We start from the raw sequence: 25446 nt of genomic DNA, 5'->3' as shown, positions 1-25446 counted from the left end.
AGATAAGCTCTGATTTCCAGGTTTCTAAAAACCGACTGTGAGATTTTCATAGAAATCTCATCTTTGAGAAACGCAATGAGCAGCAGCTTACTGAGAAATAGGGCTGCGCTTCCTGTATGTGGAGCTGCGGGAAACCTTGCGATGGGATGAAATGACTCTGAGCAAGTGTGTACAGTGAGAGGAGAGGGAGGCCAGGATGGGCCCTGAGATCACCGGCACAAAGCAGGAAACCAGTAAGAGGAAGAAGCAGTGTGCTTTGGATAAAGTGATGCTGGGAGAAGTGGCATGCACTGGTGGCCTCTCCTACAGGGTGAGGACAGACAGTGGGGACCGGGATCTTACAGCTCCCTGGTGCCAGCTAGAAAACCTCTCCCCAGGAGCTTGACTTCACTTGCAGGAAATTGTCCTAATCCAGTGATGTGGTTGGGACAGGTCCACGCACAGGCCGGGTCGCCGCGTGCCGGCAGCCTTGGCCTCGGGACTCCTGTACTGTGTCCAGCGCACACCTGCCCAGGGAGGGCGACCCCCGCAGGCAACCTCTGACAAAGCAGCTTGCGGGCTGAGGGCTCAGCGAGGTGACCTCGGGATCACGCCTAGTGCAGCCAGCTGGAGGTTTAGGGAGGAGGCTGGGAGGACGGAGGCTGTCCGTGTGGGCTGAGCGCCCGGGACCTGTGCGGAGCCTGAGAAGGAGGACGCAGAGCCCAGGAGACCCGCGGTGACCGGTGAGGACGGAGCCGGGGCGGGGAGGCAGCCTCGGCCGCCAGCGCTCTGCGGCGCGCCTTCCTTCTGGCCTTTCCCTGCATCTGCGTGGAAACAACCCTCCGCAATTGACCGGAAACCCGCGAGGGGCTCGTGGAGCCGAGGGTGTGGTCCGGTGCGTCGTCGGCGGGCTTATTGAACACCTGGGACGCTCGCTGGCCTGCACATCTCCTGGAGAGCCCGAGGGCATTCAGATTCCTAGGCCACTGCCTGGACTTGCCGAGTAGAATCTGCTTCCCCCACCCCCCCACCCCCGTACTCTGGCTGATTCTTAAGCAACCTGAAACTTGGGACCCACTGATCAGGTTATGAAGGACTCTGGTGGCTGCAGGGGCAGACACAGGGCCTGGTCCCCAACTGGGAAACGGTGCTGGGCATAGAAAAGGAATGAATGACCAACACAGTGTGTGGGACAATCCTGGAGGGAACCTCGGAGAAGGTGCTATTTACACCAAGTACCATGACTGGAGGAGGCAGGCACCCTGTGGGCAGCGGCCCCAGGGTCCCTGTGCAAGACGGGCACAGCAGCATGGCTTTGAAACCTGGGAGGAACTCAGGGAGCAGTAAGGGGGAGTGAATATGGCAGAAGAGGGAATTCAGACAGGCTGTAGAGGGTATGAAATAGCTCAGCGTGACAGGTCGGAGGGTTTGTGGGGGATGTGAAAGTGGGAGACAAGGTGGAAAGTGAGTTCATCTAAATCGTGATGGGCTTCGAAGGCCGCACGAAGGAGTGACTCCATTCAGCGGAGCAGCCCTTGTCCAGCGCCCGCTCTGGCTGGTGGGGGGCCGGGTGCTGGGGACGTAAACACATAAGACATAGTGTCTTCCTTCTGAGCTCGCAGTCTTGCCTGGGGACAGACATGCACAGGTAGCATGGCTCCCAGCAGGGGCAGAAGAGCACAGGGCTGACAGGCCCAGGGTAGAAGGGGGCTCACTGACCCGCAGCAGGCGAGGACGGCTTCCCAGCAGATTTCCTAGTCCCCGAGTATTCAGCTGGAACGCACCATGTGGTTGCGACTTGTAGGTGATGGGGAGGGCCCACAGAGGGTTCTGAGCAAAGGACCAACATGATGAAAAGTAGCGTTTAAAAAAGAGTCAAGCCTGATCACAAGATATTAAAAGTGAACCCAGCCCTAACCCTCCCTTAGTAACCCACAGTTCCCCAGCCCCCATTATCTGAGGTCTCTTCCCTCAGAGGGGTACATGTCTCATGCTCCACCTTTTCCTTTATCTTCTTGCAGTTTAAAGTGCTTCAAAACAGGGCACCAGGCCATTGTAAATCTGCTTTCCAAAGGCAGCGTTCTTGGTGATATTTTCTCAGAGGCGGTCCCTCCCTCCTGGCTGGGTCTGCACAGGTGAACTGACAAGGAAAGCTGAGGAATCCGGCATGAGGCTGCTTCCCTTGAGTGCAGGTGAGGAGTCTGCAAAGACAGGCTGACTTGCCTCTGACTCCTTCTTTCTTACTCATGTATCCAGTTAATCACTTTTCCAGACATTTAGGAAAACAGAAAAATGGCTCATAGTTTACTGGCCTCAGAGTCTAGGCTGATGAGGAGGAGATGTAACTTGGGTGGAGAATTTTTTCACTGTTACATGACCTTGAATGTGTTACTCAGACTTTCAGGGAATAACATCATGCACAAGAAGATGTCTCTAGATGCGAACTCCTGCGAGAAGGGCCTACGAAGGCACTGTCACTTTATCCTCCAAGTGCCCCCTTACTACCCGGCATCAAGGCTTGGTGGGGTCCCAGACTGAGAGCCAGATGTAGGAATAGAGGGCCAGGGAGGGAGGATGACAATGTGCCTGGACGTGGGCTTTGATGTCTGCTAAGTCTAGTGGGAATGATGCTTCGATTATGTGCTACTTGGGAGGCTGCAATCATTTTACACAAGGGGAACCCGAGGGGATTGCAGAAGCCATTAATGAGGCACCACTACTCCACCGCAGGACTGCAGGGGACTTATGGCCACCAGGACATGGTTCTGACCGAGAGCCCCCCAAAAGCCCGGTTTTATGCCTGGTTTTGCACGCAGGAATCATGGGTTTGTGATGCCCTCGTCAGGTGTGTTGGGATCTTCTGCTCAGACTTAGGAAAGCAGTGTGAGGCCAGTGAAGGGTGCGAAACGCCCTGTGCCTACACTGAAACCCTCGCTGTGTGGCCCCCACTACCCAGTGAGCTGCTGTCCACTGCTGAGGCCACCTGGGACCTCCTCCCGGCAGGGCTCCTGGGAAGCACAAGTGGCCTGGAGCCCTGGGTTGTGGTGTCAGCTCTGGCACTTGTCACCTGACATGCCGATTGGGGCTTTCGTCTCAGTCCAGGAGGTTAAGTTCCATGACCTCTTGGATCTGGTACTTCCGGCTTGCCAAGCTTCTAAGCCCCCAGAAAACCATAGCTTTGGTTCAAGGCTGCTCCTTTTCACTCCTGACCCATGAGCTGCCACAGCACCTACCCGGTGCGTGGACACCCAGTGGGCTGGGCCTGTCACCCTGCTGGCCCCTGTGGAGCTCCCTGGGGGCAAGGCTCATGACCTCCACATCTCTGTTGGTGGATGAGCTGACCGTTCCTGTACTCCAAACAGCAACCGCTGAGCAATGTAAGGAAGCTGGTGGGAGCCATGACAATAAGGCAGGGACAAGCGATGAGGTGGCTCGGGGTCAAGGGTGACTTTGTATGCATACAGCAAGGGGCACAAGGACCACGGGGGAGACCAGTGACCCACAGAGCAGTTGCCACACCCACTATGACCTGAGGAGCCCAGGGAGGCTGCTCGTTGGTGGTGGCACCGTGGTGGGTCCCTCAGACTCAGAGTGAATGTGCCCTGTGAGTCACTGGAGGGCACAGAGCCCACTATGTACAGGGAAACGCGATTTAGTCCCTTATTGCTTCATTCCGCAAGCACTTCCTGAACAGCTGCACAGCGCCATTTTTCTGTGCTGGTCCTGGGGACGTGCTAGGGCTGCGGGAATAAAGTACCATGTCCAGGCGGGTCGGCAGCAGAGCTTTGCTGTCTGTTCTGAAGGCTGAAAGTGCGAAACCCAGGTGTCAGAGGGTTGGCTTCTCTGAGGGCTGTGAGGCTCCAGGCCTCTGACCTTGGCCTGTACACAGCCAACTCCTCCTTCATGTGGCCTCCCCAGATGACTGTCTGTCTCCAAATGTCCTCTTATAAGGATACTGGACCCATCCTAATGACCTCATTTTACCTTGATTACTTCTGGAAAGACAGTGTCTCCAAATGTTATAGTTTGAAGGTTTACGTCTCCCCAAAACTCATATGTTGGAATCCTAACCCCCAAAGGTAATGGTATTAGGAGGTGGGGCCTTTGGGAGGTGCTGAGGTCATGAGGGTGGTGTCCTCGTGACGGCATTGGAGCCCTTAGAAAACAGAACTCACAGAGCCGCCTCCCTCCACCACTTGAGGCCGGGGAGAAGGCGCCGGCAGTGACCCAGGAGGGGACCACATGGGCATGCTGATTGTGGCCTCCCAGCCTCCAGAACTGTGAGAAATAAACTTCCGTTGTTTATAAGCTGCCCAGCCTGTGGTATTTTGTTATAGCAGCACGAACAGACTAAGACACCAAATAAGATCGCACTCGGAGGTACTGGGGGCTTCAGCACAGGTATTTTTGGGGGGATGCAATTCCAACCATAGTAGAGGGTGTTATGAGGAGGGTTACATATGAAACTAACTCAGCCCTTAGCATCACTCAAGCATGTTAACCCACATCACTCAGCAGGATGGGGCTGGAAATCGGGGTGAATCCTTGCTGGGAGCGAGAGGGAAAGGCCTGCACTTCCAAAAGCCTGGGCGGTGGAAAGCCGTGATGGTCCAGGTGGCTCTAAGGAGCCAGGGAACAGCACAAGATGTTTGCAGAAAGAGGAACTGGATGAGAAGAGGAAGAAGAGGGGGAGATGCTGAACCCGGACTGTGAGACCTGCCCTCCCCAGCCAACCCCCAAGACAGGCCAGACGGTGTGTCTCTCCATAGGCTCACACACCCCTGCAAGGCTCAGGTGGGTGGAAGCTCAGTGGCCAGTTAGTCACTGGAGCTCTTAGTCCAAGCTATGCATTAGAATCACCTCAGGAAATTTTAAAAATCCATTTCAAGCCAATTAAAGTACAATGTCTGAGGGAGGGGCTGGCGTCTGCAAATTTCTCAAGTTCCCTGCTCTGTCCCCATTCCTCAGCTGAAAGCAGACTCAGCACAGGCAGGTGTTGGGTACATAACTTCTGCTTGCTGCCTGCCACCTGAGCTGTCATTTACGGGATACAGGGAGCCCCAGCAAAAGCCTGACCAATGTCAAGGAGCTCCCTGGGCCAACAGAGGACAGCGGGTGCCCTTCACGGCCCCGTGACCCCGTGTGGTAGGAGCCTACATTTCAGAACATGTCATGGAGGGAGACTGGAGTCTGCAAGAGCTGTGCAGGCTAGAAGGAGGACCAGCTTCTGGAAAGCCGGTTAGCCGCTTGGGGCAGATACACAAGGACTCACTCGCTTTTTAGATTGAATTGTAAGCTGGGGCATCACATCATGACAAACAGTAGAAACAAACACCACTTATTTTTTGCCCTTGGTGAAATATTCCATTTCCATTTTTTAAATTCAAAATGAATTAATACAAGCTTTTACTCTGGTGATGTGCTTTTGTCATCTTTAACACCCCACAGCCCAGCCTTTCCAAAGCCTTCTAACCAGCCACTCCTTAGCCTGCCCGCTGGGGGGAGGGTCTTCTTATCTTTGGGGCCAGAGTCTGTGGAGGCTCCTTGGAAAGAAGGTATGTCTGTGCCATCTTCTCAATTCTTAGCACTAAAGCCAATGAAAAACAGCAATCGAATAAAGGGGAAACTGAGGCATGTGAAGGCTGACTTTAGGAGACACACCTCACTTCCATTTTACTGGGCAGTGGCGTGAAGGGGCTGCCCCTGAGAGAGCCGGTGGGTCCTGGCTCGGCGGATGGCAGTGGTTTCTCTTGTAAGGAACACCATATTCCTCAGGGGATTCTTTGCCTTTATTATTCCTCCCAGTACTCACATGGGTATGCATGTGTGCACACGACACAAGGCACACACGCACGCACACATGCTCTGGGGTGTACATGGGTTGTGTGGAGCAACAGGGAGCCTCTAGTCTCAGTTTTTCCGCTGCTGTGTCCCTCATGGCGCCCTGGCCTCCCTTTGTTCCTGGGGGAAGAGGTGAGAGATGTGTGTGCGTGCAGAGTGGCAGGTACTGCAGGGTCCCTCATAGCTGCCTCCAGGGTTCATGCCTCCACAGAACAGATTCCCAGAGCTCGCCGGGCAGGAGGCAGTCTGCCGGCACAAATACAGGAGATGCGAGCTTTCTTTGAAGGGCTGGTTGTCCCTGAAGCTTATTTCTTTACTTGGACCTGAGATTCAGCTGAAAGCCACAGGCACCTTCTCGACAGCAAGTAATAGTAACCGAGTGGGAAGGCTTCCCAGGGTTGAGTGGGGGCCCCGTCCCTGGGTACCAGGAAATGAGAGGAGGTGGTGCTCCTGTTGGCACCACTAGGGCTCTAGACCCCTGGGGAGTGGGCAGACCAGCTCCGCCGACACCTCTCAGCGCCACGCTGTCCCATGTTAGCCGGGTGCGTCCCTGTCACCCTGAGTATAGAATGCCTTGGGGGCATCTTCTTGTGGGATAGATGCGCCCATGCCAAGTGGCTTCAGTGAGGACTTCACGGGGAAACACGGGCGGCCAGCTGCTGCCCCAGCGAATGCGTTTGTCACATCACCTGAAGGACAGAGCTGTTTTCTTTCAGGAGCCTGTCAGGGGCCTCTGCATTTCTTCAAATTTGCCCCTCATGACCTTGTCGGATACATAACTGATTCTCTCACTGCTCTGAAAGAAACAGTTTCATTTACTCCTTTCTCTCGTTCTTTGAGCAAACCATGCAAAATGTGGGAGCATGGCTCAGCCCGGTGTCCGGGGAGCTCAACCTGGCGGGGGAAGCATGTGGGGGGTTGTGCGTTGTTGGGCAAGCCCCTGGAGGACGTGGGCCTCGCACGGGTGGCAGGCATAGAAGGAGAAACGTTCCACATGAGGGTCCCGGGGAAGGAAGAACACAGCATCCCTGTGGCCTGGTGGAGAAATGCCACAGCTCAGCTTTGGGGAATGTCAACTGTGCCGCCTGGGAGAGTAGAGCCGGCCAAGCCCCGGCAGGAAGTCACCTGTGCAAAGGGTCTCCTAGGACCCCCTTCGTAGCCTGGTTTCCCCCACGCAGGGTCTAGAGAAACTGGGTGTCTCAGGCTCAGCTCTCCTCACCATGAAACCTCTTCAGACAACGGCGTGAGGAACACATGCCTGCTAAGGAGGGTGGGCAGCTGTCCTTTCAATGGTCACTTCCAGGGCATTTGCTCTAGAGAGACCTAGACAGTCAGACAGACAGTGGCAAGCAGGCCACTCAGTGTTACACACGTGCCAGGGCTTAGATGGCCCTGGGAACTGCCCTGGCGACAGACAGTTCTCATCACTTGGGCACAGAAAATACAAGATTCCTTCCAAGTGCCCAAGGGGAATACTGAGAGACGAACATTGTTCTGAGCCCCCTTGATGGGCTGGACTCTTCATAAACATTATCTCCTCATAGCCTCTAATTATTGATTTATTCTTTTGCTTGTTAATTTATTTATTCATTTGTTCACTTAATACATTTTTTTTTGGTTTTAAAGATGATGTATTCTCAACCTTTTTTGAAATTTACCTTTTAATTACAGTTGACATACAACATTACATTAGTTTTAGATGCACAGCGTAGTGGGTAGACATCTATATAATTTACAACGTGACCCCCCAATGGGTCTGGCACCCACCGGTACCATACAGTTGTTACAACATTGCTGACTACACCCCTGTCTGTACTTTACATCCCTTGCCTGTTGCTGTAACTGGCAGTTTGTACTTCTCAGTCCCTCCCCTTCCACTGAGCCGTTACGGCGTGTGAGACACTGGCTCTCCACGTGCCCCGCGACACGCCTGGAGGTCCAGTCAGCATCTGAAGGCCACTTCCTCCTATCTGCTCACCACCGGCAGGTCGTGCTGCGTGAACAGACACAACTCCCTGCTCCCCGCTTCCGCCAAGCTTCTATTCTATAGGAGAGCGACAGACAACACATAATAAATGAGGGACGTTTTCTAGTGTATCCATAGTCGTGTCAGGAGAGAAAGACAGCAAGGAAAGCCAGTGTGATATGTGTGTGTGTGAAATTCAGATGCAGTGACCAGGTGGTGAATTTTGAGAAAAGATGGTGTTGTGCAGGGGACCCTGCTCGCTGCGCCATTTGTCGTGCGGGGCGTCCGGCGGGGTCTCAGCTCCCGCTCCCCACACAAGAACGCAGGACACAGTGAGGCCAACAAGGAACACCCACGGAGCCATAGGTAGGGGAGTCATATCACTATATTCTCGCTGGCGGCTGGGTTGGAGACACAGGAAGCAGGAGCCACACTGTTCTCAACCCTCACTGCACCGCTTGCAGGCTCAGCCCCCATATTCTTGCTAGCCCCCATTTTCTGCTAGCGTAGCCACGGCAGTTATATTAGTGGCCAATGGCTTACGGGTTACAGCTGACGGCCAGCTAGCCACAGCTGCTGGCCATCCAATCACAGGTGATGGCCATTTACTACCCGAGCCAGCACCTTTCTATGTGAGGCCGAGAGCCTGGAAACTGCTTTTTGGGGCTTTGTCCCCACAGATGGGAAACCATGAGGGAGAAAGCCATGGGCTCTCTGGTGGGAGAGCAATCCAGGCAGAGGTAGCAGGACGTGCAAGGACCTGAGGCAGCAGAGCCTGGTCTGTTCTTTCAGGAAGTCAGTGTGCTTGGAGTGGAGGGAAAGAGGTAATGGGTGAGCGGGGATGTGGGGTGTGGGGGGAATTTAACGGAGGGGTGCAGAGGCGTTTAGGTCACCGGACGTGTACTCTGAGTGAGATGGGGACCCCTGGAATGCATCACATCTTAACAGGATCTTTCTCCTGTGCGGAGACTAAACTGGGTGTTGAGGGGAAGGCTGGGGGCAAGGCCAGATGCTGGGAGACCACTTAGCAGGCCCACAGCAATGACCCAGGAGAGATGGTGGTGGTTTGCTTCAAGATGATGGTCGTCGTGCTGGTAGAAGGTGGTCCAATTCTGGATCTATTTTGAGGGTGGAGCCGACAACATTTGCAGAGGGGACTAAATGTGAAAAGGGACAGAAACACAGAGATATCCAGAGTGATTCCATAATTTAGGCCTGAGCAACTGGAGGAGTTCAGGTGTCCTTAAGTGACAGGCACAGGCTGCCCGAGCTGCTAATTTGGGGAGGGAAGGACAGTTCGGATGGTGTGATGGTTGAGATGGCCGGAAGCCAGCCACATGGCTAGGAGGAGCAGGCAGTTTGGGCGGCGGGTGTGCAGGTCGGGAAAGAGGTCTGGGCGGGAGATAAATGTTTGGCAGTCAGCAGCACAGAGACAGTAGTGGAGACCACAGTCCCACAGGAGGTTGGCTAGTGAGGGCACTGGGACAGACAATAGAAAGGCTGTGTGACCCCGAGGCTTTGGAAAGAGGGGATTGAACCAGCAAAGCAGTCTGAGAAAGAATGGGCAGAGAAATAAGAGGACAGCCAGGCTGTGATGTCACTGCAGGCCAGGGTGGGGCACGCTGAGGAGCAGAGTGCCCAGGAGAAGGTAGGCCCAGGACTGAGCGTGAGGTTTGCCATGTGTTTCTGTGACCTTGGAGTGGGGAAGGACCAAGGCCTGCTTAGGGCACGTTCAAGAGGGAGTGGGAGGAGAAAAGTGGGAGGTGGTGTGCTGACACCTCTTTTAAGTGTTTCTGCCATAAAGAGAAGGAGCAAAATGGAGCAGGAGCTGGAAGAGGACATGGGTCAAGCACGGGTTCCCTGTGATGGAAGAGATCGCAGCAATGTTGCAGGGCATGGCTGGCAGAGCTGTTGTTTGCGAGGAAGGGCTCCCGAACGGGCTCAGGGATGAAGATCTCAGGGCAGCGAGAGTCCAGGTCTGTGTGACTTGACGTTGTTCTGGGTTTCTTTAGAAATCATCCTATAATAACCCAGAAATTCCACTCCCAGGTACATGATCAAAGAAATGTATACTTATGTGCAGCAAGAAATAGCTAAGACAATGTTTGCTGTAACAATATTCATAGAACCACTAAGCTGGAAATAACCCAAATTTCAATTAGTAATAAAATGGGTAAAGAAATTGTGATACATTCATACATTAAGAATGAACTGACTATTGCTACCTGCAACAGTGTGGAGTGGAGCCTACAAATGATAAAGTTGAGTGAAAGAAGCCAGACGTAAAACAGTATGCACCATATTATTCAATTTTTACGTAAGTTGAAAACCAGCTCATATACCCCATGGTGATGGAAGCCAGAGGGTGGCTCCTTTGGGTGGTGGTGGTGACTAGGAGAGTGAGGGGTGGGGCTGGGGTGCTCGCAGTGCCCTAGTTCTTCATCTCGGTAACAGTCACATGGGTGGTTCACTTTATAAAAATGCATGGAGATGTACACCAATAATCTGTATACTTTCTGTAATATTTTTTAATGTAATAATTGCTTTTTATTAAAAAAAATCTTCCTACAGCTGGAACCCAAGAGCTTCGTTGAGAGTTTGATCCTGTGCTCTAAACGGCCCCTCTCTCTAAATCTGTTGACGTTCTCATTCCTTACAGGTCCCTCCAGGCTGGCGTGGCTTGCTGGCAGGGCTCATACACACCAAGCCCCACAGAGCTGCGCGGTGCCAGGCACTCACGTCATTGGCACAGCTCAGCCTGCGCGGAGCAGAGGTCTCCTGGAAGGCAGAGAGGATGCTGGCTGCTTTGCTATTTTCTTTATATCCCTGGAGATACACACGTCAGTCCCCTTCCTTTCCCTCCTACACACACACACACCCACACACACACACACACACACACACACACACACCTTCTTCCCACACTGTACGCACACTTTTGAAATGTGTCTTGGGCTTTAAAATAGAAATCATCAGTCAGAACTTCTGTTTCCACAAGGAAAGGCATTGAGGGCAGGCAAGAAATGGCTTGAGGCCCACCCTTGGGATGGGGGTGCAGCGGGATGGGGGTGCCTATCATCTCGCTCTTCTCCATGTCCCATCCCTGCAACACAAAGTTGGGGGTGTACGAGGAAGCCCACATGCGTTGTGTCCTTCTAGTTCAACCTCAGATGAGTTATTGATCTTGCCTTTTGCTTCTTTCTCCATTATTTTTCTTCTTCATTAATAAATAATGAACTGTTTGCCTTGAAAGTGATTTCTCATGGTTTGATTTGTCCAAAGTCTTCCAAGATCAGGACAACATAAACCATGAACTCTAGTCTGCAAAAGGGGGTGGATTCCCACTTCACAGGTGGCAAGTCTGAGGACCGTGAACGGTGACTTGCTCTTGTTGCGCGGTGCTGGGTGCTGTACCTCGTCAAACAATGAAAGTCAAGAGGACGGAAGAGTCTCGGATGCACTCGGAAGCTTCAGGCTTGTAAGTGCGGACAGGAGAGGCCAGTGGAGATGCGTCGATTCCTGATCTGGCCCCGCAGGCTCACCTCTTCCCTGGGACTCCTGTTTTGCTCTTGCACTTCTTCCTACGTTCCTGCGATTAATCTGCTACCTCATTTAATATTTCAGCTGACATCATCTGAAATGTAACTTAGTTCCAATTTTAAAATGCTACAGGTAGATGTGCTCCTCTCTAGACGGTATGTGTCACGTGGAATTAAGGACAAGACTCCAGCTTTATGGCAACTGTTAAAGGGATAAGTAACGGAAAGTTGCCTTCACATTTCACTCGTTTTAGATGTTTTCTGATTAACTCTGCTGGGAAAGTAATTGGCTTGGGCAGGTCGATCTGACTGAAAATGTGAACAGCCTCGCTTGAGAAGTATTTGTATTTCAGCTTCTGGTCTTGGATGAAGTTAATGTGTGGCTTGAATGCTAATTATATGCACCATGGGGGCAGAACTAACACCAAGGTCCATCAAATGATACCCACTTACTTCTAACCTCCTTGTAAATAGGTACATAGAGTTTTTCAAAAGTTCACTTTAAATGGTTGTTTGAAACTTGCATTATTTCCCTACAGAAATAATATTGTGCTTAGTGATTAACTTCACTGGTCATGTTAATAATAACAGCAAAATTCATCTAAGCAGTAATGCAGCTAAGATAAAGCATTTATAGAACCAGCCAGACTCATTGGTTCTGGGTGACAGATGCTGTGGGGACAGAGCCAGGAGAGCAGTTTCCAGGCTCTCGACCTCCTGTGGAAAGCTGCTGGCTCGGGTAGTAGATGGCCGTCAGCTGTTACCAGTTAGCCATGGCCACTGATATAACTACCGTAGCTGAGTTAGCGAGCGCAAATTGCAGTTAGTAAGGGGTTGGCTGGTTGCCAAAAAAGCGGACAGCGGATTGCGGCTAGCAAGTGGGGTTAGCAAGAGTAGATGGCAGATTGCGGGTCGTGTGGTTCCTACTTTCTGTGTCTTGCCTGGCCGCCAGTGAGACTGGGGTGCAGGAAGACCCCTTGTTGGGGTATTGGCAGAGGTTTGCTTTTGTGTCTCAACCAGCTGCCAGGGAGAATATAGTGGTATGACTCCCCCATCTATGGCTCCGTGGGTGTTCCTTTTTGGCCTCACCATGTCCTGCGTTCCTATGTGGGGAGCGGGAGCAGAGACCCCGCAGGACAGATGTCATGTAGCTTAGGAGAAAGGAAGACAAGAAGAGGATGGCCCACAATTCCTGGGGCAAGGACCACCCTATCAGTGTCCAGACCGAGGACAGAGGCTCACCTGGACAGGCAGGTGAGAGGTGGGTGACCCAGCCTGGCTGACTCCCATGGCTGCCTGTGGTGGAGAAAGGCTAATATGAGGAGAGGTAACAAAATAACCAGGGTGAAATTCAGGTATGAAGACCACTAGCTGAGAACTGGTCTGAGAACTGACTCACAGACCAGGGCAAATTCTGAAGCTAAGTCTAGTAACTGTTAGAGAGTCAAAATCCCACGGTGAACAGGCTCACGAGGCCCAGACAGGGAGAGGATGGGGGCAGGCAGGGGATACAGGGACTCCAGGCAGGAGCCAAGATGCTTTCCTTCTTTCCTTCCACGTGACGTCTTCCTTCCGACTTGAAATCAAAGACCCTCCTCTGCCACACCCTGGCCGCCTCTCCACAGGCTCTGGGTGATGTGCCCTCTGGTCTGTGCTGCCCTCAGTCCCTCACCAGCACGCCTGACTCAGGTCTGCCTCCACTCCTGATGAATCTCCCCTCCCTCCCCTCCTCCTGCCCTGCTGGTCAGAACTCCAGGCTCTCAGTGCAAATGAGTTGTACATGCTTGAGGAGGAAAGAGCTTACACTGGGGAAGAAGCAGTCAATCATTCCTGGAGACCCTTCCAGAAGGCTTTGCATTCTGAGAGGATGCTTGTTAGCCCAGAGAAACCTATAAACCAGTGAACGTCAGGCCCTACAAAGTGACGGCAGTGAAGTGGAATGGAGGGTGCAGAGGGGCGAGGGGGGTCTGCCCTTAGCTGCACCCCTGGAGTGGGTGCGGCTTGCCAAGCGTCCCTTCCCCAGGTGTGAGCCACAGGTTTCCTGACAGGTCTGGATACTCACTGTGTGTCCCACTGCTGTAGTCAGGGCTGGGTCACACTGGTTCGGAGAGGGGGTGACAGTGCTTCCCTGAAATGTGCTGGCACTTCTGGGCACTCCTAGATGCAGAGACGGCTCTAAGGATGTTACAACAGTGACTCTAAACCTCATAGCAACGGTATGAAGGCACTGCTGTCTTCCCTCATTACAGCGAGGAAAGCAAGGCGCAGAGGTCAGGGAGCTGGCACAGGACCATGTCACTGAAACGCGGCCCAGCCAGGGTTTGAACCCAGTCTAGCTGACTCGGAGCCTCTACCTCCGGCCCTGGCTGCCTGTACAGTTTGGTCAAGGGCAGCTCCCAGCACTTTTCCAGCCAACATCATCTAGAAGCTGAGTTAAGGAAATGAGGGTGAGAAGAAGGGCATATCGGAGATGGGAACAGCAGCTGCCGAGGGGAATGGGCCCAGATGTTAAGTTAATTAAATTCCAGTGGGCAGAAGGGCAAAGAGGGTGGGTTGGGGAGTGGCTGAGCAGCTGTTTCTACAGGAGAAACATGGAGGGTTCCACCTGGACAGAGACTGGAAGAAGATTGAGGGGAAGGGCTTTGGCACTCGGACACGGTGGAGGTCAGACCTTTGTCTAAGCAGGACCAATGTGGCAGACAAGGTGTGAGGCCATGGGACCCGAGGAAAGAGGGAGAATGGGGAGGAGAGCCGGGACTGCCTGCCACCTGCCTCACTGAAAAGGCAAGTTTTCAGCAAAGAGCCAGATGTTCATCAAAGCTGCGCATGCAGAAGACGGTTTGGTTGTTATCACAGAGCAATGGTTCTCATGATATAATTGTGCCACAGACCCTGCCACATGCCTGGCATTGTGTAGGTGTTTTCTGCGCGTTATTCTAATTCTCAGAATCATTTACAATGAATAGATGCTGATATTTCTGTTTTACCAATGGGAGAATCAAGGCCCAGAATGCCTAAGTAACCTGCCCGAGGACATAGTAAGGGCACTGCGGACTGGGTGTCTGAAGTCAGGACTAGCCTGCGGCAGCCGTGGAAACACAGGCTACTGGTGACAAAGACATCCAGAGGGCGGTGACTTAACTAAGACAGAAGGAAGAGGTCCGGTGAAGTGGGTGGCTCAGCTCACAGCGGCACTTCAGAGACCCAGGTTTCTTTCGTCACAGAGCTCTGGGATATCTTATGGTGCTGTCCTCGTGTGCATGAGTGAAACTGGATCCTCACCATAGCTATGTCCTTGCAGGAAGGGACCTCTCAGACAAAGGCCTTATTATAAATAAGGGGACCTTAAGTAAGGTCGTGGCTGCCCGCTTTCATTTGTCCGGATGTGGGCATAGTCACATCAGTCAGACAGGCCGACTGGGGACTCGTCAGGTGGCCATGTGCCAGATAAAACTGGGTGCTCTAGAACTAAAGGCCAAAGACTTTGAGGGCCTTTGCAGTTTTGGTTGCATGACATTGCTTCTGCTTTTACGGGTGAGAACCACAGGTCCCTGAGAGGTGTTGTGATGGACAGTGGGGTGTTTGGGCTTGTGGTTATGAGGACCCTGGTGAGGCAGAGCTGTGGTTTTGTTTGAGTTAAATGACAACCAGGTTTCTGTTATTTCTGGAAGGTATTTTTCCATGAGTCAAAGAGGTGTGGGAAGGGGAGAAGTGCCTTGCTGTTCATGAGATTTTTGACGCATAGGGAAAGTTCAAGACATTACCTTGGTAGAAGATGGCAGAAGGAGACTCACATTCTCCAAATGTTCATGTAACTCTGAATTACTATGGAAAAATGTAAGTACACAAGTAAAAGGAAGAAAATATTTTTTAAAAAGATTTTTATTGGGGAAGGGGAACAGAACTTTATTCTGGGGAACAGTGTGTACTTCCAGGACTTTTTCCTAAGTCAAGTTGTTGTCCTTCCAATCTTAGTTGTGGAGGGCCCAGCTCAGCTCCAGGTCCAGTTGCCGTGTCTAGTTGCAGGGGGCGCAGCCCATCATCCCTTGCGGGAGTCGAACCGGCAGCCTTTTGGTTGAGAGGACACGCTCCAACCAACTGAGCCGTCTGGGAGGCAGCTCAGCTCAAGGTGCCGTGTTCAATCTTAGTTGCAGGGGGCACTGCCCACCATCCCTTGCGGGACTCGAGGAATTGAACTGGCAACCTTGTGGTTGAGAGCCCACTGGCCCATGTGGGAATCGAACCAGCAGCCTTCGGAGTTAGGAGCACGGAGCTCTAACTGCTTGAGCCACCGGGCAGGCCAGGAAATTTTAATTACCTATGATTTTACCACCCAGAGCTAACCCTGGACAGATGGCATATAGAGACATGACGTAGACATGGATATGATATGGACATGGATTAGCTGTAGAAGTAGATACATGTGTAGATACGGACGTAAGCGTAGACATGGAGATGCAGGTCCAGGGACAGATGCAGAGGTAGAGGTGTAGAGACACAGACATAGTCATGCTGTGGGTAGAGACATATGCAGCACAATTTGAAGTGAACCAAAATAGACTTTGTGCGCTGCTTTCCTCCTGTGTGAGGCCAGAGGTATGGCCACAAGCACTTGCTTCTGGCTGGAGGCAAAGACAAGCTCACTTTCATCTCGTGCTCTGCGCTGCACTCTCTAGTTGACTATCCGGGTTGTTGTACAAACGTGAACAGACATTCCTCTTTTGGAAGCTGGACACAGGGCCTGGGCTCGGAGTGGTGGGGAGCAGGGTGAACTGCGGGTGCTTTGGAGGTCCAGCATCTTCGACTGCTCCTCTGGAGTCTTGGAGTTCTTGGGCTGCCATTTCTCAGACGTCCTCTTGTGTCTTTAGGACCTGAGAAACATTGCCTGTTTAAACCAGCGAAAGAGATGCACCCAACCAGCCGAGCATGCGAGCTGGGGGACGGGCCTGACGATCGCCTGGTCCGACTCCTAGTCCCCAATTGGCTTTCCAGGCGCGAATTCCTGCCTGTTCTCAGGAATTTTTTTCACTTTCCCGTTCCCGAATCCCGAGAAAAGTTGGTCGGGAAATCAGGAAAATCAGCTCCTTGAACCCAGGTGATTGGTAGTATAGGCCGTCATTTTGTGGAAACGATTCATCGTGGAGAACAGAAAACAGTTTATATTTCGGGATTCGGGAATGGGAAAGGGAAAAAAATTCCTGAGAATGAGTGGGAATTCCCTCCTGGAAACCCTAGTCCATAACCACAGGAAGCACAAGGGGGTCTGCCTGGGGTTACACAGAGGATGATGAGCAGGTGGGCTGTACACCCACAACCCACCGCACCAGGAGCAGGAGGAACACCCCACGCTGTGTGAGCAGAGGGAGGCCTCAATCTGTTAGACCAGCCCTGATCTCCACCGTCCCCCTGCACCCAAGGGGGACAAAGCTGGGGCCCAGGGCTTCAGTCCAGAGTGCAGCAGGCCCTGCCCTCCTTTTTAGGTGGACAGGTAGCTCATTTCTTCCTCTCCAGTGCCTTGGAGCACCCCACGGGGACGTGGAATCACCTATCATAACTCTCCTGGACAATGGGATCAGCTCTCTTCCAGGGGGAGGCCAGGTGGTCCCAGATGTGAAGTGGCCTTGGCCTGGGGTGGTTGACTGCAGAGCATGAGGGTGTGTCTGTCCTCAGCCTCCCCACCATTGACAGGCCCCTCTGGACTCTTAGGATGGAACTTGTTTCTTCTTCTCTTGACCAAGAACAAAGTCCTGGGGGCCACTCCTTTGCAGTCCAATCCATTTCCCAACTTCAGGATCAGGGAGGTGCTCAGGCTTCTCTTCATTCTTTGTGCAGCTTCTCTGTGAACCTCAGTCTCCCCGAGAAGATGGGGGAGAGCTGGGGAGGAAGGAACTACATCTCCTCAGCCCTTGGTCATTGCCAGCCCTTGGCTGGTGCAAGCATTCCCGTCTGTGTCTGGTGTGGCTGCAATGCTCATCACTTCCTCTGAGTGGGTCAACAGGTAATGTTAGCATTGTGCTTACCTTATAATATATGACTATAGTGCTTACAGTACTGTTATTATAGTGCTATTATCTACCTATCTGTCATCTATCTGTCATTTATCTACCATCTATCTGTCATCTATCTCTCTATTATCTATCTATCTATCTATCTATCTATCTATCTATCTATCTATCACCTATCTATCATTATCTTTCTAGAAAAGAGAACTATTCTAGGCACTTTGCAGCTATTCAGGTATCAGTCTTCACAACAGACTACGAGTTTGTTTCATTACGATTCTCATGCTACGGATGAGAAACTGAGGCACTGTGTCAGATAGCTCCTGTTTGTTCACACAGGTGCCTTTCCCTCTCCCTCTGCCTGCTCTCCAGCCCGGCAGTCAGGTCTATGTGGACGACACCGACAGGCTTCCATGTTCTATGGCTTTTGCTTGAGTGAAGCCATGAGGAATCTCACCAGGAGAAGGGGCAGTGAAGGCAGTGAGGTCTCATTCCCTTTCTCCTGGCACCCTCCCAGCAAGATGGCCATGGCTGCCTGTCACCCAGCCCAAGGACTGCTGCTTTCAGGGCTCTCTCTCCTTCTGGGCTCCTGTAACCTCGCCCTCCCCTTGTTCCTTTTGGCTGAGAGTGGTGGCAGCTCCAGTCTGGCCTGTGCTGGGCTCCTGCCCTGGCCCCTGGGTTTCCCTACACCCTGCCCACACGAATGAACCTCTTTGTGAGTCACCCCTCCAATGATCGCATGTTGGGTCCCCATGTGTTTCCTCCTGGAACCTGACAAATACGGTCTCCGTGAGACATACTAATTGCCCAAGATTAGACAGCCAGAAAAGGGCCAAGCTGGGGTTCGCCCAGCAGCCTGTCTCTGATATTCATGCTTTCAACAACCCATTAAAATCTCTGGATGGAAAATGCACTGGTCAGGAACCCAGATGCAGCTTTGTGTTCTACCAACAAATTCTGTCGCTTTGAGCAAATGGTGTCTCTTTGGTTTCCATTTTTTCAGGCATGAAATGAAGCTGTTAAAGTTCCTTTAGTTCTAACTTGCTGTAGTTTCCAAATCCCCACCGAAGGGGAAGTCTCTCCAGACCTGTGCTTCCCAGGGTCCCTCCCAACATTATCTGTCACTGTGAACGCATGGCCATCCAAACACGACGCTGGACACAGTCCTGCAGAGGCAATGTCACACTACGTGAAGTGGTGCCCTGCTATAAAGGTGTCTGCCTCAGGAAATGGCTCCTTCCTCATTTCAGTTCAAATGTGGGTCCCAAATGTGCTTGTCTTGTTACTTTTCTTCCTTCTGAAGTCCACTTAGTTAAATAAAACGAAACAGAGAGCTTTATTCATTGTAAGTAGCTGCAGTCTTTATTCGCACCAAAAGCCAGCAAAGCTCCTGTTTTTGTGAAGCCGGCTTTCTTTTGCATAGACATCAAGTGACTAAATGCCAGCCCTGAAAATTTAAGGATTTCGTTTTGATTGGAAAAAGTGGTCAGCGACCTGGACCAAATGAGTTTTTTACTGCAAGTCCAACAATTTTGTGACTGAAGACCACCATTCAGAGGCAGGTTGGGCCCCTCAGTTTCTCAGGTTGCTGGGAAGGAAGGGTTGGAGCAAACAGAGTGAAGCAGGCTCCAATGGGACCGAAGGGGACCTAGGGGTGGGGTGGGGAGGGGACAAGGCATGGGGGCAGGGAAATAAAAGTTGGGGAGGTTTTGTAGACACACCACCATACAGTAGGTGAGTCCACTAGTAAACCTGACCCCCAGACAAAGGAGAGCTAAAGGACACTTAATCTGACAGCATTTCTTTAATGTGAAAAATGTCAGAGGGTCTTAGTGGACCAAAAACTCACATGAGTGGTGATTCTTCAAGACAAAGAGTCTAGGGTAATAAAATTTAAAGTTTTCACCCAGGTACATAGCTTGGTCAAAGCCAATTGTCAAGCTAGGACTTATAACACTCTCCAATTACTATCATAATTATTATATTAATTATATAATAATATTTACTATATTTACTAATACAATATTTAATGATATATTAGTATTTAATTATATAAGTAATATAATTATATTATTAGGGTAAATCAAAATTGCAGGTTATAATTTCTAAGGTAAAAGAAAAATATTTTAAAAGAAGCTAATAGAGACAGAAATTTTGAGGTTCCTCAAAAAATTAAAAATGGAACTACCATATGGCCAGCAGTCCCACTTCTGGGTATTTGTCTGAAGAAATCCCAAACACTAATTGGAAAAGACGTCTGCACCCCCATGTTCACTGCAGCATTATTTACAACAGCCAAGATATGGACGCAGCCTGAGTGTCCATTGATGGACGAATGAGTAAGGAAGATGTGGTACATGTATACAATACAATGGAATATTACTCAGCCATAAGAAAGTGAAATCTTGCCATTTGCCACAACATGGATGGACCTACAGGGTATCGTGCTGAGTGAAATAAGTCTGACTGAGAAAGACGAATACCACATTGTCACTAGTATGTGGAATCTAAAGAACAAAATAAAGGAACAAACAAAACAGACTCATAGATACAGAGAACAAACTGATGGTTGCCAGATGGGAGGGGAGCTGGAGGGATGGGTGAAGGTGAAGGGATAAAGAAGTACAAATTGGCAGTTATAAAAGCAGTCATAGGGGTGTAAAGTACAGCACAGGGAATATAGTCAATAATATTATAATAACTATGTATGGTGTCAGATGGACACTAGACTTGTAAAGTATATAACGGGGTGATTACTTGTAAGGTATACAATTGACTAATTCCTATGTTGTACACGTGAATTAATATAATATTGTATGTCAACTGTAATTGGAAAATGAATGTTTTTAAAAATTAGTAAACATACAGAAGAATTGGCCAAAACAAGAAATAAACAGGACCTATTATTATGTGTATATGTATACATATATAAAACAGTGCACTGAATAATAACTGTATATTGTAATATTTTTCAAAATACAAAAATTTACCTTGTGCTACATTATAAACCAAGTGTCAACAAATTTAAAGGATTGAAATCATATAAGGTATATTCTCTGATTACAAATTAAGTATACTAGAAATAAATAACAAAAAGATAAATTGAAATTTCCCATTAGTTTGGAAAGATGTAAATACACTTCTAACTAATCCATGTGTCAAAGAAGAAATCACAATAGAAGTATGTGAATTGAATAATGTTGAGGATATTACATATAAAAACTCTTGGGATGTACTTAAACCATGCATGGGAGCGAATTATAACTATAAATACATATATTGTAGAAGAAATAGTTGAAAATTAATAAGCATATATCAAAGAAATTAGAAAATAAACAGCAAATTAAATCCAAGAAAACCGAACAAAATAAAATAATTAGATGAGAACAGAAATTAATAAAATAGAAAAAATATATAAAATAGAACTGATTAAAGCCAAGAGTTGGTTCTTTGAAAAGTCTACTAAAATTGAACTAATTAAAAACAGAAAACTTAAATAAACAATATGAAGAATGAAAAAGGGAATAAATAGTACTACTGAACCTAAGTTATTAAAAGTCAAAAAGAGGGGCCAGCCCCCGGTGGCTCAGGCAATTGGAGCTCCATGCTCCTAACTCTGAAGGCTGCCGGTTCGATTCCCACATGGGCCAGTGGGCTCTCAACCACAAGGTTGCCGTTTCAACTTTCGCAAGCGATGGTGGGCTGCACCCCCTGCAACTAGGAATGGCAACTGGACCTGGAGCTGAGCTGCGCCCTCCACAACTAAGACTGAAAGGACAACCACTTGACTTGGAAAAAGTCCTGGAAGTACACACTGTTCCCCAATAAAGTCCTGTTTCCCTTCCCCAATAAAATCTTTTTTAAAAAAGTCAAAAAGATAAAAACAGACTATTATTATCAGCTTTATGCCAAATTTTGCACATTTAGAGAAAACAAGCAAATTAATAAGAAAACAAAACTTACCAAAGATGAAGTAGAAAATCTGAATGGTGTGAATATCTACTTAAAAATTAAGTTTTTGAAATGAGAAGCCTTCCCCTAGGAGATCTGTTTCTGTTCAGTATGTATAATAGAAGGTCACGAGAGAATGAGACTCCTACAGTAACAGTGAGAAAAAGCAAGATTATCTGCAAACTACAACTTTTCTGAGCAGATCAGAGAGCTGAATTTTCCAGGCAACCAGGTAGAATGAATCTGAAATAGCAATAAACTCCTTTAAGGAGAGAAGATTCAAACAATTTTACCATAAAAGTGGGTAAGGAGAAAGCAGATATAATTTTAACATGTTTCTAAAGGTCAACTGTGGACTATGACGATGCCTGGAAATCACTTGGAGCTCCCTGTACAAGAGGAGTCTGTCTCACTCTCAGCCTCTTATCCATGGGCCTCCACTGGGTAAGCACAAGAAATCCTGGGGCAGGGGAGCAGACCAGGGCCAGTCACGCTCGGTGGCACGTGCATGCCAGAAGAGATCACCTGCCACTGGGAGACTCACACAAACTCCTGCTCATCCTCCCATAAGAAGCAAAAGCCTTCAGTCACTGGGGAGGAGACCCTCCCATCCTGACTGCAGCCAGAGACCCACTGCTTGTGAGGGAGGAATAGAAGCAGAATCTAACTATGTTTGGAGGAAGGGCCGAAACCTGACATCACTGGGTCCCAAAGACCCACCACAGATGCAGGCGCAGGTAGGCTGCTTCAGCATGGGTTGAAAAGAACAGTAAGGTGAGAAATCTGCCCTCCCCAGACCCAGGTGCAGAGAGTCTGCTGAGACAGAGGCTGCATGTGGAGAACTGAGAATCCCTCTTGTCCGTCGTGAGCCTCACACCACATAACAGGAAATGGTGGTCCACTACTAGGAAAGAAGCCAGAGAAAGACTGGGACCACTGAAAGCTAAGGAGTAGCAGGAACATTGAGAAAAATCCACCAGATTCAGAGACATTACAAAAAGAAAAAAGAAATACCAACGACTAGTGGAGGAAATTGTCATCCAGGGCAACCCTAAGATGACAAAAACAATTGAGCAAAAGAAAGCTTTGAGGCAGCAGAATGATACCAGATGGAAATGAAGAGCTCCATAAACAGTAAAAACAAACATAAATGTAAAATAATTCTTATTTTGTATTGTTTTATAAGAAAATTGACTAAAGCAAAATATAGCACTAGATTTTAGAGTTTCTAACATGTATGCAAAATGTATCACCAAAAATAGCTCAAAGAATGGGAGGGAGAAAATTGAAATACAGTGTTACAAGGTTCTTACACTACATCTAAAAAGACCTAATTATTTGAAAGTAGACTGATAAATTAATGATGTATGTGGTAATCCCTAGAGTAAGAATGAATGGCCAATAGTGGACATAAAGTTGGACATAAAGTGAAATCATACAATATAATTTTAATATTTAAAAAAACAGGAAAAAGACAGATGAATAATATAGTTGATTTAAATCCAATGATATCAATGATTGCATTAAATATAAATAGTCTAAATACCATAAATTAAAAGGCAGAGAAAGGAATGGCGGCCGCGGGGTGCACTTTTTGAGTTCTTCTCCGGATCTTATCACAAACGGGACATGTATAACCTATCAAAGGACTCTCTGCTCATCACGCAGAACAGCTAAGAGAATCGTGCAAGGATTACTTGAAGGTGGGTAAATTGGGCGAGCAGGGTAAGAGGGAAGGGAGCAGAATGGAGACACGGCCCACATCTGTGGCAGTGGAAACACGGTCTGCACCTTCGGCTGTGGAGAAGCGGCCCGCATCTGCCACTGTGGAAACACGCCTGCATCTGCGGTGGTGGAAATGCGGCCGGCATCCGCAGCTGCAGAGACGCCGGAGATCCCAGGATGGAACAGAGAACACAAAAGCCAGGAGGTGGGCTCTTTCCCTGCGTCCCACAGCTGATCTCTCCCACTGAGGGGGCAGCATATCCAGCATTTGGGGCAATAACCTCAGTGAGACCTCCAGTTGGGCCCTAGGCCTGACAAAGGACATAAACTCCATACCTGGGGCCCTCCCCCCACTCTTCCAATCCTACCCCCGCCTTTCCAGAGACTTAAACTGGCCCCTGAAGTGAGGAGTAGTGTAAGATTACAGAGGAGCCATAGTGCTCATGCTCTGGGAAGACTGGCAGGCAGCTCTGATCCAGGGAAGAGGCTGGGAAAAGTGTGATTTTTGCTGGGCTAGGAGAGAAGAGACTCCTCCCCCCCATCCCCCAGCCATCACCTTTTCTGGTCTGCGGGAAGAGTGTGACACGGCTAGGCTGGGAGAGAGAAGACTGTTCCATCCCCAGCCCCCACCCTTTCTGCCCTGCCTAGGGCGGGGCAAGTACAACTGCGGAGGCACTCCCAGGGATCAGCAGTAAGCGGCAGACGCAGCTCTGGGCTTTCAGCAGCTCAGAAATCTCCTGCTCGCCACAAACACACACACACACACACACACACACACACACACACACACACACGGAAGAAGTGCCCTAAGACTCAGGAGAACTGGACACAGGGCTGGTGGTGCTACTCTCAGTGCGCATATGTGCAGGCAAGGGCAGAAACTGCACTGACTTTGTAAAAACTACCATCCAGACCCCTCAGCCCCACGCGTCTAAATCTGCAGTCCCAACATCACTCTGGGCACCAAGTGACTGGCTCTGCCTGCACAATACGCAGAGGACTCTTTGGTACAGCAGAGGACAACCTGGAGATTACTTGGTGGGCTTAAGCCAAGACTGGCACTGCATTTTGTTTTGTTTTGTTTTGTTTTGTCTTTATATCTTTGATATCTTTGCCTGTGTTGAGTGCGGGTTGTTGGTTGTTTATACAGGTGAAGGTATTTTACTTTTTCTTTGTTGTTGTTGTTGTTGTTGTTGTTGTTGTTGTGCTTGGTGATTTGCTTTGTTCTGAAATTGCCCTACCAGGGCCCAGCTTAAGAGGCACAAGATTCAACATACTCAGAGGCCAACTCCAGACCAAACCAGAGTACTACCGGGTTTGACCTACAAGTGACAAACCCAGGGGGAATTCTCTACAGGCACAAGAGCCCATAGAGGCCAAACCACATTTAAGTGGTCAACCCTCACCCAGCAGAACACCCTGTGGTGGGCAGAGCCAAGTCTCACAACTAGTCAGCCTAGGAGTTAACCCCACCTACTCACAAGCGAAAAGCAATTAAAGATCTTCTTTAACAGGAAAATATACACAACACAAGAGTCACCTTTGGAGCACACACAGAGGAGAAGAACGAAGTAGTGCAAGTCAAATATAAAGGACACATACTACATAAGATAACCCAGCAAGAACTAACAACTCTAGGGGATCTACCTAATACATCAAAGCAAACACAGAGAGTCAGCCAGAATAGGGAAACAAAGAAACATGTCCCAAATAAAAGAACAGAACAAACCTCCAGAAGTGGAACCAAATGAAGCAGAGGTAACCAACCTATCAGAGACAGAGTTAAGAACACTGGTGATAAGAATGTTTAAGGAGCTTAGAGATGACATAAAGAATGATATAGAAATCATAATGAACAACCAGATAGAACTAAAGAACACAATTACTGAAATAAAGAACTCACTTGAAGGAATTAACAGCAGGTTAGACGAAACAGAGGATCAAATCAGCGACTTAGAAGACAAGTCAGCAGAGATCACCCAAACAGAACAACAGAAAGAAAAAAGAATAAAAAACAATGAAGATGGTTTAAGAGCCTCTGGGATAACATCAAGCACAACAACATGCGCATCATAGGAATACCAGAAAGTGAAGAGAGGACGCAAGGGATTGAGAACATATTTGAAGTAATAATGTCCAAAAACTTCCCTAACCTGATGAAGGAAATCAACATACAAGCCCAGGAAGTGCAGAGAGTTCCAACCAGGATAAACCCAAACAGGCCCACACCAAGACACATTATAGTTAAAATGGCAAAGCTTAAAGACAAAGAGAGAATCCTAAAAGCAGCAAGAGAAAGACAGAGGGTTACATACAAGGGAACTCCCATAAGACTATCAAATGACTTTTCTACAGAAACATTGAAGGCCAGGGGGGAGTGGCAGGAGATACTCAAAGTGATGGAATCTAGGCCTACAACCTAGATTGCTTTATCCAGCAAAAC

Source organism: Rhinolophus hipposideros (genome assembly GCF_964194185.1).
Source record: "Rhinolophus hipposideros genome assembly, chromosome: 26".
In the NCBI taxonomy this organism is placed as follows: domain Eukaryota; kingdom Metazoa; phylum Chordata; class Mammalia; order Chiroptera; family Rhinolophidae; genus Rhinolophus; species Rhinolophus hipposideros.
Note: the sequence above shows the minus strand (reverse complement) of the source record.